This window comes from Chionomys nivalis, chromosome 2 (assembly GCF_950005125.1).
Source record: "Chionomys nivalis chromosome 2, mChiNiv1.1, whole genome shotgun sequence".
NCBI classification, from domain to species: Eukaryota; Metazoa; Chordata; class Mammalia; order Rodentia; family Cricetidae; genus Chionomys; species Chionomys nivalis.
This window is the reverse complement of record NC_080087.1, coordinates 37,288,947-37,304,341: the sequence shown is the minus strand read 5'-3', so window position 1 is coordinate 37,304,341 and position 15,395 is coordinate 37,288,947.

The following is a 15,395-nucleotide window of genomic DNA, read 5'->3' as shown; positions in this document are numbered from 1 at the left end:
ATTAAAATAATCTACATCCTGACTTACAATTTATCTGCTTCATCTATCAAAATCATGGAAAGATATATTAAATCTTCCTACTATATCTCTCTAAAGATTGAACAGTACTTCTGAAATCTTTTCATATTTTTTATGTCTCTGTTGTTTTGTGCATAAAATTTGATGCATGAGTTATGGGTTCCGCGAGACTTTTCTGGGTCTGTGAGAACGGTGTCACCAGCCGTTAAAGAATGCCTCTTGCTTCATTTTGCTATTTTCACCTCATTGATAGGCAAGAGCTGCAATTGATTTTGTTTGCACTTGCTGGTCTGTCTTTGCTTATAACTCCGTTTTCAATATTTCTTTACTACTTTGTTTCAGACAACTGTCATTTCCAAATCAGTTTGGAATACGTCATGTTAAATTTAGTGAGAGACGCTGTGCTTTCTCCACGTGTCATGTGGCTTCTTTAGATTCCATTCTTCTGCCACAACACCTCTCTCCCCTCGTTAGTTCTGCCCATGTCAAATCTTTCTTCATTAGCTTTTCAAATTTGGTAATGCGGAATTTCTTCTCTAGTTTATAGGCCAATAACAGTTAAATCGATAGTTAAATATGTGGTGATCTATTATAATTTCAGAGCCCAACAGAAATTCTATTGATTCCTCCTATGTGTGATTGTGGGGGTTTTTTCTCTCTCCTCTCTCTTGAGAAACCTACAGGGTTTTTATTTTATTATTTATTTATTTTACCCTCACATGCTCAGCTCATCCTGGCTTACAGGTTTTTTATGTTTAAGTTTCAAGACTCTCAGCAGAAGGCGATGATGCCTAAATGAAGCTATTGGGATATAGAAAGAGAAAAGGACCAGAGTTAAGGGGGAGGGAGAAAAAGGGGGGGAAAGGGAAGGGTGGACTTTAATTAGACACCCAAACGCCCTGGGCAGTCAGTAGCTGCAGACAGTCACAGATTGCTCCCTTTGGCTCCTGCCTGGAGCTACCATGGCTACACACTCACTGCTTGTTTCCCTACCTTTTGATGCAGGAAGGGAAATCCAATCTTTTTCATTACATTATGGCCAGAAGTAACAGTGTGTGTCTTTCTCTAAATAACCTTTCGTAAAACATGGTGTGCCCTGTTAATCTGTGTACGCAAGTCTATTACAACTCGGGGGCATTTGTTTGTTTTCCTATAATTTATTTTATTTTTCTTCTAGTTTGCCTCTGTCTATATTCCAGCAGGAGTTGCACATGTAGAATTTGTCCCTGGCTGGTTCCCTGGACCAACCATCCTCTTCTCTTTTGCTCTATTAGTTCCACCTCTTGCACTTTGCTCTGTGGTGTGAGGTGGCTTCCCTGTAGAATTTCTGCGCTATTAACTGGCCTTTCAACAGTAAACATAGCCTTGGGAAAGCTGTTGACCTGATCATGGCTTTGAGTTCCATCAGCATCCATGCAGGTCAGGCTGTGGGATGCAGGAGCAACGACAAACCATAAAATGGTGTGAGGCAGAGCAGAAATTTTCTTTCACGAGAAAGTAATAACCAGCCCCTTCTGATCTACAAAGACTAAAGAGAGGCACTGGTTGGCTGTCATTTTGGAGACATTAACCTCCTCCCAAAATCCCATGGTGTAAAGCATTATGACTTTAAATCCTAGACATTAGACTATCCCAGGATTCCTCAGATTGAGTTGAGTGTGTCTCCTTCTGCTTCTGAAGATTTCGTGATTAATAATCCTTCACGTGTTCAAAGGCTATTGAGAATCTGCTCTTTGCCATCCACTGTTTTAGTGACTAGGGAAATGCTGATGAACAAAGTTCTTGCTCTGTTAACATTTACAGACTCAAAGGAGAGGGAACGAACAAGCAAATGAATGGATATTTAGAAATGTGATGAGCCCAGGAGGAAAACACAGCAAGCAAGGGGGTATGGGTATGTGGGCCTTGGCTACTACTTAATTTGAGGGGGCCCTGGAAAGTTTCCTTTCACGGGATCCGAAAGAAGTATGGGAGTAGAGGCTTGACATTAATAGGAAAACTTTCCAGCAGGGGAACTGGAAATTCTATTATGCTGGGATAGGAACTGTGTGGCCCCCAACAGTACTGAAGCAGACTGAGCAAGGCAAGAAAGAGCATAACTTTAGACAGAGAATGCAAGGCTCGTTCAACCCCAGGACATTCTAGGCTTACTTTGGAGTTCTACATAGTCTGACTTACCTGCTCTAAGATATATAACAGGCCCTTAGCACAACTGATCCCATGTTAGGAGCACCATCCTGACCGTAAAACTCAGAATATAGGCCCCAACACCTACCAAAAGGGGAACAAGAGCCCCAATCCATCAAATACTTAGTCCATAATACTAGGAAAGTCCCTAAATGTTCTAACCTTGTTCTTTGGCTTTTGTAGTTTTGCTTTTTGTTGGATGTTCTTTTTAACTGAAATGTGTTCACCAGGGAGTGGTTTGTGTATAAAAGACAGAGAATGGTGAGTCTTCAGGCAAACTCTCTGTGCAACCATCAGCCAGGACCATAGACTTTCTATCCAGCTTTAAGAATGAATTCATATGAAGAGCTTAGATGCTCTGGTGTAAAAGTCTGTGTAAAGAATAATGCATTGATTCTGTAATCTGGATGATGTAAGAAAACACTGGTGGGTTCTCAGGAAAGAATAAAGATGGCCTCCTGAGCAAATGCTCTTGCAAGCAATAGTGTAAGTTCGTATTCCCAGCACCCAGGTAACAGTAAAGGGCAAGAACGGCTTCTTCAGAGTTGTCCTCTCAACTCCTCATGAGTTCCATGGCACACGCACACTAAATGACATGACACTTCAGAGTGAGTCGGTGTGACATGGTCAGTACTAGGAAGAGGGAAGGCCACGAAAGGTCGAAAGCATCAGGGTTCTGTTACAAGAAAAGTAATCGCTGGAAGATTCTTGTGCCAGGTGACAAAAATTATTGTCAGTAACCAAAAGGTGGAAGCAATACAAGATGCCTCCCCCTAATAGGTATGCGACCGTGGCCTAACACACACACAAAAAAGTACACTGTTCATTCTAAAAAAGAAGGAAATTTTGATACATGCTATAACTTAAATGCACATAATGCTAAATCAGTGGTTCTCAACCTGTGGGTCGTGACCCCCGAAACCTTTGGAAAACACAGATATGTACATTATGATTTATAACAGTAGCAAAAGTACAGTTATGAAGTAGCAATGAAAATAATTCTATAGTTGGCATGAGAAACTGTATTCAAGGGTTGCAGCATTAGGAAGGTTGAGAATCACTGTGCTAAATGAAACAGAAATAGGATAAACACATATTTCACTCATGTAATTCCTCGAATGGAAAGCCCTAGAGACAGAAAGTGAGCGACAGCTTCAGAGCCCAGAAACAAGAGAGATGGGGTATTCCTGTTTAACACGTGCTGCTTCAGTTTGGGATGAAGAAGATATCTGGAAAGAAATGAGAGTGCAGGCTATACTAACAGTGTGAGCACCACTAATGTCAATGAACTGTGTGTGGAAAAAATGGCTGAAATATTACTTTTATTGTAAATATACTCCCTATAGGTAAATAATATACAATGCCTAGTATATATACATCCCATGTAAGAAATTTACAGAATATGGAAATTCTCTTTTAAACAATCTTTTCTTTTTAATTTAGAGACAATTTGCCTAAACCTCAGGTTTGGGTGCAAAAGGTATGCTGCTGATGATAGGGTTATATTTAAGCAGCAGCTGAAGTAGTCTAAAACAGTTACCTAGGGAAAGGAACAAACAAAGAAAAGGAGTTATTCAGTTCCACGGTCGTTCAAGGCTATTTGACATTGTTTGGAAATGTCAGAGCCCTGGCATGAATGAAAGGAGGGGTGGGATTGGAACGTATTTTCCTGTTGGCCTGCAGTCTTCACCCTTTCGTGTGTTTGCCATGAGGTCTCCAAATAGTGCTAAGTCTCAACACCACTAAGCATTCATAACTCTACAGTCTGTCTGATCAGAGCTTTGTAGGGTAAGAACAGAAAACAAAACAAAACAAAAAAAAAACAAAAAACAAGACCACCCCCCCGAACCTTCAAAAGGCTCTTGGTTTTTTTTTTCCTGCCATTTTAGTACAAGAATAAACAAAATATTTTGTGCTTAATGTGCAGTTCAATGTAACTTGTTTTTGTGTTTTGAAAGTAGAGCATTTCCTGACCCCAGCCCAGATATCCTGGGTCCCATTGGCCTTTAATCTCCAACCTCATTCTCTTCCTCCATGCTGTCCATGCCACACACTAGGAATGAGAAAATATAGCAACAGAGAATGATGTAGGAGGCCCTTCTATCTATGTGTTGCTTTTATTGGTTAGTGAATAAAGAACTGCTTTGAGCCTATGGCAGGGAAGAATAGAAGGGTGGAGTCAGAGAGGTGCCATGTAGTTCCACTGGAGACAGATGCCAGAACTTTTGTCTGTAAGCCACAGCCACATGGTGATACACAAATTAATAAAAATGACATAAATAAAAATAGGTTAAACTGAGATATAAGAGTTAGCCAATAAGAAGCTAGAGCTAATGGGCCAAGCAGTGATTTAATTAATACAGTTTCTTTGTGATTATTTCGGGGCTAAGCAGCTGGGGACAAACAAGTGGCCTGCTGCTATAGATTGTGATTATTTCAGGGCTAAGCTAGCTGGGCGGCCAGGAACCAACAGGCAGCCTCCTTCCAACAAGAGAAGATCCTGCTGAAGTAGCAGCAATGTCAGTGTCTTAGTGAGGGTCATTACAGCCAAAACAAAACCAATCATGACCAGAAGCCAAGTTGGGAGGAAAGGGTTCATTTGGCCCACACTGCCAGATCACTGTTCATCATAGGAGGAGATCAGGACAGGAGCCCAAAGGGTGCTTGAACCTGGATAGCAGGAATCAATACAGATGCAATGGAGGGGTGTTGCCCACGGCTTGCTCCTCATGGCTTGCTCTTAGAACCCAGGACCCTGCTTTCTTATAGAATATAGGACTACCAGCCCAAGGATGGCACTACCCTCAATGAGCTGAGCCTTCTCCCATCAACCACTAATTAAGAAGATGTCTTACAGTTGGGTCTTATGGAGACATTTATCAACTGAGGTGCCCTCCTTTCAGATAACTCTAGTTTGCATGTCAAGTTGACGTAATTAGGCTGTAGAGTTAGGAAACCCTGCTGGGTGTGGGCAGGCTCTGTGTTGACCTCTTATGGACTGATTTCCTGGATTCCTTCAAAATACTCTACACACTTGTCTGCAGACTGTCAATAGATGTAGACAATGCCTCCACTTATCAGGCTACATCTACTGTATCCTTTATCTCTTACACAGTGGCTGAACTCCTTTCCAATCCATCATCTTGAAACTGAGTCAGCAAGGTTGTATGTAACTGTCTTAGTTAGGGTTTACTATTGCTGTGAAGAGATACCATGACCACAGCAACTCTTATAAACAAAACATTTAATTGAGGTGCTTGTTTATAGCTTTAGAGGTTTAGTCCATTATCATCAGGGAGGGGAGCATGGTGGTGAGCAGGCAGACATGGTACTAGAGAGGTAGCTGAGAGTCCCTACATCTTGCAGGCAATAGGAAGCCTACTGAGACACTGTGTGTGGGGGGGGGGGGATCCTGAGCATAGAAAACTTCAAAGCCCGCCCCCACAATGACACACTTCCTCTAACAAGGCCATACCCACTCCAACATAGCCATACCACCTAACATTGCCACTTCCTAAGAGAATATGGAGGTCAATTACACTCAAACTACCACAGCGTCCTTGCATATGACCCATGAAGTCTAATAGGAAGAACCACTTCCGTGTTCCAGCCCACCAAATTGAAAAACAGTTTGTTGCTAGCACATCAAGACCCAGAAAGACAAATGGAGAGGGGGATGAGGTAGGTATGTCTAAGAGACAAGTGGCAAACACTGGCGTGGATGTGAAAAAAAAGGAACCCTTGCACAGTGGTGCAATGAATGCAACAGTGGGGATGCAATCATGCAAAGCTGCATTGGAAATCAGTCTAAAGTTGCCTCAGAACACAAAACAAAACAAAACTAGGAAACAGATCTACCAAATGAACCAGCACTCCTGGTTATTTGCCCTAAGGTGTCTGTATTTTATCATAGAAACATTTGGACACCCATGCTCATTGTTGCTCTATTCCCAATAGCTAAGAAACAGAATAAGTCTAGGTGTCAAACAAGTAACAAAAGGATAATGAAAATGTCATACATAGACAAAATGGAATTTCTTACATATATAACAGAAAAATGAAATTTTCAAGTAAATAGTTCGAACTGGAAAAAAATATTATCCTGACAGAGATATCCAAGCCAAGAAAGATAGATGCCACATGTTCTTTCTCATATGAAGAGCCTGTCTTTGATTCTTTAGGTTGCTCTGTTTAGCTCGGAGTACCTATAGAAGCTAGGAAACAAGAAAGGGGTCATATCCTGAGGGAGGTAGAAGAGTAGAACTCAGATAATATGAGGGGTGAAAGGAGAATATTAAGGTTCAAATGAAGAGGGGGATGGGAAAGTAGGGCAGAGGAGGGAGGAGAGGAATAGCTACTACTAGGAATGAATGTTTGAAAAGGTCATGGAAACATTTTATAAACTTTTTAAAGTGTATAACATTATATATGTTACACACACACACACACACACACACACACCAGGAACAATGAACCCAGTATACGGTAACTCATATATATGAGGAGTTTAAATGAAGTTATCATATACTGGGACCAGTGCTTCTTTCACGAGACATAGATTATCAAACAAAAACCCCAGTGCAAGGTGTTGGGTCTAGAGAAGTATCTCCAGAGAAGACCCCACCCATTATACCAAGCTGTCTCATTCAGTTGGCTATTAACCGAGTTCCCATAACAACAAATATCTATGAAGTGCTCAGCCCCAAATAAAACATCTTGATCACACTTCAATCCTTGCAAAACCACACATTAAAGCTCACAGAAAAAAATCACAGGAGAAAGGCCAGTAAGAGTGTAAGAGCAAGAGGTTGGGGAAGACAACAAAAAATAGTATCTTCTGGACATTGCAGGACATCCTAGACATTCACAAGATCACACCAGTAAGATTTCAGCATGGACTGGGAGGAGCTGGTGAGCCCTCCCCTCTAAGCTAAGGAGCTATTAACAGTTGCTGGTTGCTGGGGGAGGGAGAGTCAGTTCTCTTCAGCAGTATGGCCACATTTAGATTGAGCACTATCCTGTAGACGGCTTCACATCCATGCACATTTGAGGATCATTACTTTTGGACTCAGTGGGATATTTTAAAATGCAGAGGAGGAAGAGGAAGAGAAGGACATCATTAAGTTGGGAGGTGAGTAGAGGAGATGTTCAGCAGTGTCAGAACAAATATGATCGAATGACATTATATACAGGTATGAAATTGTAAGTGAATAAATAATGAGAAATACATGAATATAAGAAGGGCAGAAATAAAGGCATCTATCATTAATATTTTTTAAAAATCCTGGGCTAGATGTGGTGGCTCATGCCTTTCGTTTTTTTTTTTTTTTTGGTTTTTTTTTTTTGGTTTTTTGAGACAGGGTTTCTCTGAGGCTTTGGAGCCTGTCCTGGAACTAGCTCTGTAGACCAGGCTGGTCTCGAACTCACAGAGATCCGCCTGCCTCTGCCTCCCGAGTGCTGGGATTAAAGGCGTGCGCCACCATCGCCCGGGCTGGCTTATGCCTTTCTTACCACTCTGGAAGCAGAGGCAGGCAGATCTCTCTGATTTTAAAGCTGGCCTGGTGTGCTGTGAGTTTAAAGTCAGCCTGGTCTACATAGAAAGTTGCAGACTAGCCAGTGAGACCATAAATAATAAATAAATAAATAAATAAATAAGCAAGCAAATAAATCTTGTTAACATGAATTCTTCCCACATTCAGTAGGATATTAGCATTTTATTTTTAAAGTGATTGAACCTGGTATTGCAATTTTGCTCATGTTAATATCACTACCTGTTCATACATACTCCTATAGGTTAGTAAATAAATGTCAAAAAATTTAGAAAAATATAAGAGAAAACTAATCATCTCATTAAAAAACAAGGCAACATTATATTTTTTTTCTAGCTTAACACATTAATCAAGATTTCTCTTGATTATATGAGTAAGAAAAAATGCTGTATTAGTACATACAAACATAAAAACATGATTAAGTCTTGCTTAACTGGAATGTTTTAAATGAACCACTTTGCTAAATTGAATTTTCAGGTTAAGCAGCAACCCCCTTCCTGTCTCAATGTTTGTCATTAAATAACTTCCTTAAATTTGGAGCTGCCTTCAGTCATTTATGGAATTAATACAGTATATATGTAAAATCAAATTAATTTATATATGTTATTTTCTGCTGAAGTGTGAGTTATGGGAAGCTTAATATTAAGAATTATAGGGAATGTCAGAAAGTCCTTGGACTTGGGGCTGCAATACATTCCTTTGGACTTGGAGAGACACATACCATACAGAGAATTGAAATAGATAGAGAAGACGTCATACCTGAGCAGCTAGGACTTGTCAAGAACTTAATTCCAACCAGATCTTGCTTTGTGCATATGTGTGGAACCCAGTTTGGAATAGGGACCAGGTTCTACCTTCTTGGGTGACACCATAACAGGGAAGATTCAATTAATATGCTGAACAATAGTGTGCCTTTGCATTTTTAGGCTTTTCTTGTGCAAGTTCACACACTATCCAGGTATTTTATTTCTTTCATGTGGTATTTGGGCAGAAAATACTGTGGTCAACATGTGTTTTTTGTAACACACCACGAGTGGATTAGGTGGCAGAGCCACAGGTATCGGGACAGAGCAATTCTTGGAGGATGACAAGAGATTCTATAAATTCTGTAGGTCATCCCCAAGTCCCTGACATGTACAAGGGAAGTGGTTTTAAAGAAAAAGTTCTGTAGGTTTAGGTTCTGACTTACCAAGGACTTTTACGCTTGTTCCACAATAAAAAAACTTTTGAACACAACAAGCCCATATAAAGGATGAATGTATTTAACAAAAGCCCACACAAGCCAATGACTAGAAGGATTTTATATGTTTTGATGCTGCCACTGAAGACACCAAAATCTTTATAAACTTAGTATTTGAGTGTATGCGGTCAGGTTGAGAGATAAGGAAATGAGTAAGCCCACCAGGATTGATGCTCACTCAAAGTGGGAAGTAAGTTGTGTTAGGAAATTTTCCAATCAAATGGACCTAAGAAACAAGCTGTTGTAGTTATCCTAATCTCTAACAAAATGGACTTCAAACTAAAAATATCAAAGAGATGAAAAACATTTTATATTCATTGCAGGGAAGTCCATCAAGATGAAGTTTCAACTCTGAACATCTGTGCCCCAAATACAATGTCACCCATATTTGTAAAAGAAACATTACTAAAGCTTAAAACACATATCAAAACCCACACACTAATAGTGGGAGACGTCAACACCCCACTTTCACAACTGGACAGGTATGCAAAGAAAGAAACGTAACAGAGAAATAAAGGAACAAACAGATGCTATGACTAAAATGGGCTTAACAGACATCTATAAAATTTTCACCCCAAATGATAGAATACACCTTCTTCTTCCCTCCCCATGGAACTTTCTCTATAATTGACCCTTTGGGGGAAAAAAAAAAACCTCATCAGATACAAAAACTTGGAATAACCCCTATATCTTATCAGATCACCATAAAGCTAGAATCCAACAACAATACTAATTGCAGAAAATGCACAAACTCATGGAAATTCATCAATACTCAACTGAATCACCACTGAGTCAAAGAGGAAATAAAGAAATCAAAGACTTCCAATAATTCAGTGAAAATGACAGCACAACATACCCAAAACTATGAAAGCAGTTTTAAGAGGAAAGTTCACAGCACTAAGTGCCACATATAGAAGCTGGAGAAATCCCATACTAGCAAATTAGCAGAACACCTGAAAGCCCTAGAACAAAAAGAAGCAAACGCACCCAGGAGGAGTAGACAGCTGGAAATAATCAAACTGAGGGCTGAAATCAATAAAATAGAAACAAAGCAATATAAAGAATCAATGAGACAGAGTTGGTTCTTTAAGAAAATCTACAAGATAGACAAACCTTTATCCAAACCAAGGAAAAGGCAGAGAGAAAATATCCAAATTAACAAAATCAGAAAGGAAAAGGGGAACTTAGCAACAGACATGGAAGATATCCAGAGAATTATCAGGTTTTACTTCAAAAACCTGTACTCCACAAAAATGGAAAAAGTAAAGGAAATGGACAATTTCCTGAATAAGTGCCACATTCTAAAATTAAATCAAAACTAGATAAACAAATTAAATAGACCTACAACTTCTAAGGAAAGAGAAACAGTCATCAAAAGTCTCCCAAACAAAAAAAGTCCAGGACCACATGGTTTCAGCGTGGAATTCTAACAGAACTTTAAAGAAGAGCTAATACCAATACTCCTCAAATTGTTACACACAATAGAAACAGAAGAAACATTACTGACCTTGTTTTATGAGGCTACAGTTACATTGATACCCAAACCACACAAAGACACAACTAAGAGAAAGAATTACAGATCAGTCTCACTCATGAACATTGATGCAAAAATACTAAATAAAATACTGTCAAACCAAATCCAGGAACACTTCAGATAAATCACCCACCATGATCAAGTAGGCTTCATCCCAGAGATGCAGAAATGATTCAACATGCAAAAATCCATCAATGCAATCGACTACATAAACAAACCGAAAGAAAAAACTGATCATCTCATTAGCTGCTGAAAAAGCCTTCAACAAAATCCAACACCTCTTTGTCATAAAGGTTTTGAAGAGGTCAGGGATACAAGGAATATTCCTAAATATAATAAAGGCAACATACAGCAAGCCAATGCTAACATCAAACTAAATGGAGAGAAACTCAAAGTTATCCCACTAAAATCAGGAACAACACAAGGCTGTCTACTCTCTCCATATCTAATATAGGACTTGAAGTCATAGCTAGAGCAATAAGATGACAACAACAACAAAAAAGATGAAGGGGATACAAATTGGAAGGAAAGAAGTCAAAATTTTGCTATTTGCAGATGATATGATATATGTAAGTGACCCCAAAGAAATCTACCAGGGAATTCCTACAGCTGATAAACACCTTCAGTAATGTGGCAGGATACAAGGTTATCTTTAAAAAAACAAAACAAAACAAAAACAAAACAGTAGCCTTCCTATATACAAATGATAAATGGACTGAGAAAGAAATCAGAGAAACATCAAGCTTCACAACAGCCAATATCAACATAAAATATCTTGAAATAACTCTAAGCAAACAAACGAAATACCTGTATGATAAGAACTCTAAGTCTCTGAAGAAAGAAATCAAAGAGGTAATCAGAAAATGGAAAAATCTCCCATATTTTTGGATAGGTAGGTAAACAGTAAAAATAGCAATCTTAGCAAAAGCAATCTACAGATTCAATGCAATGCCCATCAAAATCCCTGTTAAAATTTTCATATACCTCAAAATAACAATACTCAACTTCATATAGAGAAACAAAACCTAGGCTAGCCAAAACAATCCTATACAATAAAGGAACTTCTGGAGGCATCACCATCCCTGACGTCAAGCGCTATTATAGAGCTACAATAATGAAAACAGCTTGCTATTGGCATAAGAACAGACAGGTGAACCAATGGAATGGAATCGAAGACCCTGATATTAATTCACACACCTATGAACATCTAATTTTTGACAAAGAAGCTAAAATTATGTAATGGAAAAAGAAAGCATCTTCAACAAATGTTACTGACATAACTAGAGGTGGACATATAGAAGAATACAAATAAATCCATATCTATCACCATGTACAAAACTCAAGTACAAATGGATCAAAGACCACAACATAAACCAACCACATTGACCCTTATAAGAAAGAAAGTGGTAAGTACCCTTGAATGTATCGGCACAGGAGAGTACTTCCTAAATATAACCCCAATAGCACAGACACTGACAGCAACAATTAATAAATGTGACCTCCTGAAACTGAGAAGCTTCTGTAAGTCAAAGGACATCATTAACAAGACAAAATGGCAGCCTGCAGAATGGAAAAAGATCTTCACCAAGCCCACATCAGATAGAGGACTCAACTCCAAAATATACAAATGACTCAAGAAACTAGACACCAAAATACCAAATAATCTTATTTAAAAATGGAGCATTGATCTAAATAGAGAATTCTCAACAGAAAAAAAACTCAAACGGCCATCAGGGAAATGCAAATCAAGACAAGTTTGAGATACCAACTTACACCTATCAGAATGGCTAGGATCAAAAACACTGATGCCAGCATATGTTGGAGAGGTTGTGGATAAAGGGGAACACTCCTCCATTGCTTGTGGGAGTGAAAACTTTTACAGTCAGTTTGGAAATCAGTATGGTGGCTTCTCATAAAAGTGAGACTCATTCTACCTTAAGACCCAGAAATACCACTTTTATAACCAAAGGAGGCACACTCATACCACAAGGACATTTGCTCAACTGTATTCATAGCAGCATTATTCGTAACAGTCAGAACCTAGAAACATCTTAGATGCCCCTCAACTGAAGAACAGATTTTAAAAAATGGTACATTTACACAATGGAGTACTAATCAGCAGCAAAAAACAATGACATCTTGAAATTTGCAGGAAAATGGATGGAACTGGAAAATAAAAACATCCTGAGTGAGGTAACCCAGACCCAGAAAAACAAATATGGTATGTACACACTCATAACTGGATATTAAGTGTAAAGCAAAGAATAACCAGTCTACAGTCTACAACTCCAGAGACACTAAGTAAACTCTAAAAGAGGCATACATGGGTTTGAGAAGGAAGGGGATATAGACTTGATCTCTTGAAACCTTCATCCAATAACAGATGGAAGCAGAAGCACAGATTCACAACTAACCACTGGAAAGAGCTCCCAGAGTCCAGGAGAAGATAGAGAGGAGAGATAAGCAAAGGGGTCAAGACCATGATGGGAAAACCCACAGAAACCACCTACTCAAATTAGTGGGAGCTCACTGATTCCAGACTGACAACTGGGGAACCTGTATAGAACCAATCTAGGTCACAAGAATGGAAGTGACAAAGGGCGGCTTGGATAGTTAGTGGGGCCACTGGAAGTGGTACCAGCAGCTATCCCTTCTTAATGAGCTGGCTTTTTTGAGCCCATTTTCTGTGAAGAGATACCTTGCTCAGCCTACACCTGGAAGAAAGGGGCTTGGTCCTGCCTCAATGTGGTGATGTGACAGAATTAGTTGCCTCCTCGCCATAGGAAGTCTTACCTTCTCTGAAGACTAGATGAGGAGAGTGGGATGGAGGGAAGTGGGGGGAGCAGGAACAGGAGCAGGAGGGGAAACTGGGATTAGTATGTAAAAAATAGAATTAAAAAAAGAGAAATTACTTGTCTTTTAAGTTTCAGATCTCTGGAAAAGGAAAGTGTCTCATGACATCTTTCCAAGTAATAATCATTGGAATCATTTTTCTATGGAAGCTGAGTAATGGGTATTTAAAACAGATACAAATTATGTACATTGTTGATATCAATAAGTAGAGCCTAAGTACTTTTAAAATTATCTTTAAAAGATGCTAGTCTTCTCTGCCTGAAAGAAGAAAATGGCTATGTGGACTAGACAGGCTCAGAAGCAGAGCCAGGTAGCATACATTTCATACCAAAAGGAAAAGGATTTTCTCTGAAGAATTGACCTCAATCCCATACTTTCTGCCTTATAGATTCTAGAAAAGTAAGATGCCCACAGGTAAATGAAGCGCTGCTGAAACATTGGTAATTAAAACAGTGTGTGAAAAATGCAGTGATATTGAAAACCAGAAGCAAATCAAAATTAATCTCTAAATGTGAGGATGTTTTAATTCGAACTGAGTGGATTTGTTTTGTGTCTGTTTTCCTTCTCTTGTGTATGAAGTTATGGGTTTTTTCAAGGACTAAGTCTAAGAGAGTACTTTCAATGAAAGTAAAATAACTAAGTGATGAGAGATAGCAATTTTATTTGTCAGAGTTTTGTTTCTTGAAGGTTGTGTGAAATAACAGCACGTGTTCCTGCTGATAAAATCTCAGAGTTGATGAAACTCAGTTGCTACCTGTTGCCAGCATCAAGTTCCAAAAAGAAAAACAAGCAGGTAAATGGAGAGAGGGAGAAGAGGTGGGTTATACAACATGCTAGGTAATGTTCAGAGAAACCCTCTCTAGTTGAGAGCTTTGAAAATAGAAATAGTACAGAAGCGAGCCTGCTAACATGTAGGAAAGAAGTTTTCCACGCAGGAGGAGATTCAAAAGCAAAGATTCTCCCCAGAGAACATGGGTGGATTGAGGAATGAGAAGAACTTCCTGTAGCTAGGGTGGAGTAAGAGGGAAAGTGACAATGGTTGACAATGGTTGACAGGTCATTGGTGGGGCTACTTATTATGGAAGCCTTGGATTTTACATTTAGTGTGATGCAAAGTCATTGAGATTTTCAAAATTTTAGATATTTCTTTGTGTATGTGTGTGGATGTATATGTACCACATGCATGAAGGAGCCCATGAAGCTCAGGTGAGCCACTGGATCTTCTACAACTGGAGTCATACATGGTTATGAGCTGTTCAGGGGGTGATGAAAGGTAGGAAGCTAACCAGATTACCTACAAGAGCAATAAGTTCTCTCAACTACTGAGTCATCTCTCCTGTCCATTTTTAAAATTATTGAATAATGAATAAAGAATAATGTAGTTGGCAATTTAGGAGGCTGTTGCAATAACCCATAGCGGCTAGTATTAGAATATTAGGATTGGTTTGGTGATTAGATTTCCAATGCACTTTCAAATGTAGAATTCATGGGGTTAGTGGTACTTGAGAAAGAGAAATAATGAGTCATGACTCCAAGGTTGAGTCATGATATGTTTTACTTAAGTTGACAAGATTCCAAAAGAATCATTTTGTAAAGCATGTTGGGAAGATGATTAACAGATTTAAAAATTCGGCATCTAAAAGGAAAGAAAATATCCAATCCTGTATAAAACTCTCTGATGATGGCAGGGGCTTAGGTTACAGAAGTACAGCCAGATATCAGCAGAATGTACACAAGACCTGAAACTATCAAACAGAATGAGATAATATAAGAGTGAGCAAAGGGGCCCGGAGAGATGGCTCAGTGGTTAAGAACACTGACTAGCCTTCCAGAGAACCTGGGTTCAATTCCAGCACCTATATCATAGCTCACAACTGTCCATAATTCCAATTACGGGGGATCTGACAAGCACACATAGACAGGCAAAACACCAATGCACATAACATAAAAATAATTCTTACTTGATAACTGTTTTGTTATATGTAATTTTGCTATGTTAAAGTTAAAGCCTTTC